The sequence below is a fragment of the Triticum urartu genome, chromosome 7A (assembly GCF_056163025.1).
Source record: "Triticum urartu cultivar PI428250 chromosome 7A, HENAU_Tu73, whole genome shotgun sequence".
Classification (NCBI taxonomy): domain Eukaryota; kingdom Viridiplantae; phylum Streptophyta; class Magnoliopsida; order Poales; family Poaceae; genus Triticum; species Triticum urartu.
In genome coordinates, this window is record NC_141879.1 from 7,847,709 (window position 1) to 7,853,708 (window position 6,000).

Genomic DNA, 6,000 nt, shown 5'->3' on the forward strand with positions numbered 1-6,000 from the left:
CCTAATGAAGCACATGTTTTCGGCTGATAGTGACAACAGTTATACTTGACCCCAGTTTTTAGAAATTATGCTAGAATTCGGTATAGCATTATTTTGTGTAGAGTAATTCGGTACTCCCTCTGTTAGAAATATAAGACCTTTTACTCTATATAAGGTTTTATATTTCTTTATGGAGGAAGTAATTAATAGTGATCTACAAGAGCATAAAGTTGTACGTACCATTTAGTGTGCAGTATCTGTGGTGTGGCAGATTTTACTGCCACGAACAACCGCAGTATATGTGGTACGTACTGCGGTTCCATGTCGCGTCTTGATGGATGGCATATGGCAATCAATAATTCAAGGTGAAATCACATACTCGGTAGTACGTGCACATGCACGCACAACTACCACATTCAATTCATTGATATGCATGCCCATGGCTTGCACGTAAGGACGATTAGATTGGACCCGATCTGACTCACCATGACTCGGCATGCAGATCTTATCTCCTATCCAACGGGCAATGTCTTCTTGCGACATGGTACCATTTTTCTAAATTATGCATATGTTTTGAATATCTAAAACTGGGTGCCCATGCCACGGAGCTGATTTCAGTCAAACAATTAGGGAAACGAGACTGAGCTGGCCATACTATGCATGAATAGAGTACATGCGTCTGTGTGGATGTATATCCACTAGAAAATTGTCAACAGTAAGAACGAAGCCAACCCCTCGCCTCATGAAGTCATGAGTGAGTGGATGCTTCGGTGTAACTTAGGCATATACTCACTGCCTCCGTTTCTAAATATAAATATAAGATCTTTTAGAGATTTCAATACAGATTACATGCATATGTATATAGATATATATTTTATAGTGTAGATTCAGTCATTTTACTTTGTATGTAGTTTGTTTTGGAATCTCTAAAAGATCTTATATTCAAGAACGGAGAGAGTATACATTAATCATCCCAGCATGTAGATCAATTCAGTCGAAAAGTTATTTTTCACAAAATACATAGAAGAAAGTAACAACAATTATAGTTTTTTAATTTGGAAATAGAGACATCATGTCTTCTGATGCATTGTCTATCCTACTAATTTCGTGATAGCGGAACGTGTCAATTGTTTCGCTGTTTAGATCCGATCTAAGCAGAGCTCTTGCCACCAACCACGGATGGAATTGAAGAAAGTTGTCGAATGAGTAACGAAAAAAACAAGACTTGGACAATTGGCATGCACATGCACCTATAGTGCCCATGCCGACGAACAGGCACGTGTCACGGCAGGACAGCACAGCTGTGCTCTATAGTACTGTAGTAGCTTTTCCCGGCATGCATGTGCTTGGTTTGCTAGATAGTAGATAGATAGATAGATAGATAGATACATAGATAGATACTGCTATTTGGCATCGCGTCCTCGGGGTCACTATGGTCGTCGGTCGTCACCACCATTATTGTGTGCGTACACTCATTGAGATGTACACATGTTTGTTTGTTGTTCATGGCCATGCATGCATGAATTCCGGCCCGTCGTGACCCACCATTATGCATGTTTGGCATCACGTCCTCGTGGTCGCCCTGCTTGTCCGTGATCGTTCACGCATACAGAGTAGGAGTACATGTTTCTTTATTTATCACTCGTCTGACTTGGAGTAGTACTACATACACTATACAACTCCCTCCGTTCTTAAATATTTGTCTTTCTAGACATTTCAAATGGTTATAATATACGGATGTATATAGACATATTTTAGAGTGTAGATTCACTCATTTTGCTTCGTATGTAGTCATTTATTGAAATCTCTAAAAAGACAAGTATTTAGGAACGGAGGGAGTACATACTATCAGTGAGATGCATGCATGTCGTACGCATTGAACATTGTGGTCACATCCAGCTCCAAAAATGATCTCATCTGATCCAGCACCACAGAGACGCAAGCGGGAGCCGCGGAAACGCGGCTGTGTGTACGCTTTAACTTAGATTTTCCTAATAAAGCACATGTTTTCGGCTGATAATGACAACAGTTATACTTGACCCCTGTCCCTTCTAGAACGTGCACTACTACTCCGTTTTTTGGGCAGGCATACCATTATTTTGTGTAGTGTAATTCGCTACTTCCTCTATAAAGAAATATAAGATATTTTAATCTCTAAGGTTTTATATTTTTACGAAGGAAGTAATTAATAGCGACCGACAACCGCAGTATATGTGCTACGTACTGCGGTACCATGTCGCGTCTTGATGGATGGCAGATGGCAATCAATAATTCAAGGTGGGATCACACAGTAGCACGTGTACGTGCACGCACAGCTACCACATTCATTGATATGCATGCCCATGCATTGCAAGTAAGGACGATTAGATTGGACCCGATCTGACTCACCATGACTCGGCATGCAGGTCATATATATCTTGTATCCAACGGGCAATCTCTTCTTGCGACATGGTACCATTTTTCTAAATTATGGCAAACCACTCATATGCTTTGAATATCTAAAAGTGGGCGCCCATCCCCGGGAGCTGATTTCAATCTAACAATTGGCAAAACGAGACTGAGCTGACCATACTATGCATGAACGGAATGCATGCATGTGTCTTTGTGGATGCATATCCACTAGAGAATTGTCAAAAGTAAGAACGAGCCAGCCCCTTACCTCATGAAGTCATATATACTCTATCTGTCTCCAAATAGATAGCGTATCAATTCAGTCGAAAAGCTAATTGTTTTCAAGTTTGAGCAAATACATAGAAGAAAATATCAACAATTATAATATTATAAAACGCATTATGGAAATATATCGAATGGTAGACATATTGATATTGATTGATACTGTTATCTTCATTTTTTTAATTTGGAAACAGAGACATTATGTCTTCTGATGAACTGTCTATCCTATTAATTTCATGATAGTGGGACGTGTCAATTGGTTCACTGTTTAGATCTGATCTAAACAGAGCTCTTGTCACCAACCACGGATGAAATTGAAGAAAGTTGTTGAAGGAGTAACGACTTCGAGACTTGGCATGCACATGCACCTATAATGCCCATGTCGACGAACATGCACGTGTCACGGCAGGACAGCAAAGTTGTGCTCTATCGTAGTAGCTTTTCCGGGGCATGCATGCGCTTGGTTTGCTAGATAGATAGATAGATAGATAGATAGATAACGATTGTGCACATGCATGGACTTACGTGCGGATCTCTACAGTATCACACTATTTCGCGCCACGTCCTCGTGGTCGTGGTCACTGTGGTTGTCGACCGTGACCACCATTATTATGTACGTACACTCACTGAGATGTACACATGTGTGTTTGTTGTTGGTGACCCACCATTATGCATGTTTGTCATCACGTCCACGTGGTCACCATCGTGGCTGTCCGTGACCGTTCACGCATACATGTTTGTTACTGTTAGGCGGCCCACACTATCACTCGTCTGACTAGGACTAGTACTGTACATATTAGGCTACTCATAATAGGGAGTATCATATCAAGAGTGGCGCTTTGACATATGGGAGCGTGCGCTCTTGGTTTTTAAAATGTGTTTTAAACATATTTTAAAATGTCAAAAAAATTTAAACAAAAACTTGGCGCATACATGTCGATATTGTACATGCTCACAAAGTCGTTTCACGAAAAACTACTAACTTATGTGTCGCGTGTGAAAAAGATAAAATCCGGTGTTAAAAAATGTTTTTTCACAAGACATCCATTTGTCTTTTGCACAAGCCACAAAATATGTCGGTTTTCTCCAAAACTTGACATGCACACATATAATGTCAACATGTATGGCACCAAATTTTTGTTTGAAATTTTTTTCACACTTTGAAATATTTTTTCCACATGCAGAAGTGCACGCTCCCGGGAGCACCAACGAATTTTCGGTATCATATACTAGTATGATATTAATGTATGATACTACCTTCATAGTCCATAGTTCATAGTATCATAGAGTAGTATTATAGATTATCTTATCTAAGGCAATGTATGACAAGAAATATCATAACATTTATTATGATATAATATCTACCTATATTACTTTAACCCACTCTCTTCTTTAATTCTCTACCACATCAGTGTGTTTGCTATTCCTGCGTGCATGATACCACCACTATGGGCTGCTTAGTGAGATGCACACATGCCGAGCGCATTGAACAATATGGTCACATCCAGCTCCAAAAAACTGATCTGATCCAGCACCAAGAAAATCTCATCACATCCAGATCCAGGACCGCAAATCATATCTTCTACCCGGCCGTATACGACCTGACTCGCCGTTTCTCTCTATTCCGTCCATTCCGTGCCCCTATTTAATTGGTAAGGGCATGTACAATGGTGCTATCTTAGGAGTGCCACATAGGATAAATGATGAGGTGGAGGAGAGAGAACTCATAAGAGAAGGCTTGTCTTCTCTTATTTAAGATAAGACAAGAGATGATCTTTTAGCACAATATGTCTCACCACATTTTTAAGAATTGCTAGTTATTAAAGATAAGGCCAAGAGATGACCCATTGTAGACATTTTTCTTTGTCATCTCTAAATTTCATGCAAAATTTAAGATAAGACTATCTTATCAACCATTGTACATGCCCTAAGATACAGAAATGCAGGGATGCGTAATTCATGGAAACTGTTTTGCAACATCATACATTGTGTAATGCATGAAACTGTTTCTACACCATATATTAGAAATGCAGATTTAAAAGAAAAAAATTAGAGCATGTACAATAGTTGATATTGAGTTGATCAAAGTTTTTTTTCTGAAAGTTAGTTGATCGAAGTTTCACACTCCTTTCTTTTCGATTCACTCATTGACTAATCTTCAAAATTCTGCGTTCCTTTCATCTGTTATATTGAGAAGATTCTAGAATTAAAGGTCAAAACAATTATTTAGAGAAGACAATAAAACATGTTACACAATGCACTATTGCTTAGTTTTATCTATAGCAATCATTATTTTCACGACCCTAAAGTTATGGGGCAGTGGAAATTAAACTAGAAAATGTGTGAATGAGAAAATAGAACCCTAAATATGTATAGGGCGGAGCGAGGTTTGGCTCTATAAATATACACAGTGGCACTTTTTTCTTATAATGTAAGACTCCTACGTATCCTGACATTCAAGTTTAATTAATAATTTTACATTAATGTTGTTAAATTACACCAAAATAATATCATCTGATTCATAAAAAAATATCAATGCTAGTTTTGCACCAAATAATCCATATGACGTTGCTATAATTATTACTTAAACTCTAAATACTTGAATACATGCATGGAGGTCTCACATTTTACATGGGATAGAATAGTTGTTTATCAGGACACTTCTGGTGCTTATTCTTTAGCACATTTTCATAGGTAAATGTTGATGAGCCATCATAATTAAGAAGAGAAAATAGGGAGTTATATGCTAGTACACATATAGGTCTTAGCTCGTTTCACTTTGCAGTGTATTAATACTCAGATCTTGTGTGGCTTCTCTTCCTATCATTCTCTCATTTCCTCATATTTGCAACCATACCACAATTTTTAGCTGCAAACATGATCCCTAAATCAAGTAAATGCAACATCACTTAAATATAGTAGTACCTACACCATATCATGGTCTCTAATATATTTTTCACCGACTACGAACGCACAAAACGCCAACGCATTGGGAGTGCCCTCGGCATCTTAATGGCTATTCATGAACATTAATGCACACTTCTCTTAATAATTCACAGTAAGACGTACTGTATTTATCAAAATTGGCTGGCTAAACTAAATGATACAACAACTATGCCCTTCATTCTGCATTACAAGGAATATTCAACTATTCTCAAGTCAAAATTGTTAAAAGATCAAGCATGCCTAGAAAATACCAGTCTATACAGTACCCAATAAATACATTACGAAAATGTATTCATCATAGATATTGATTTGGTAGTGTGGTTGCCGATATTTTCCTATAGGTTAAACTTAAAATGTTTTTCCACCAACAATCTCTCGTTGTGGCCTCGGGCCTAATACGGC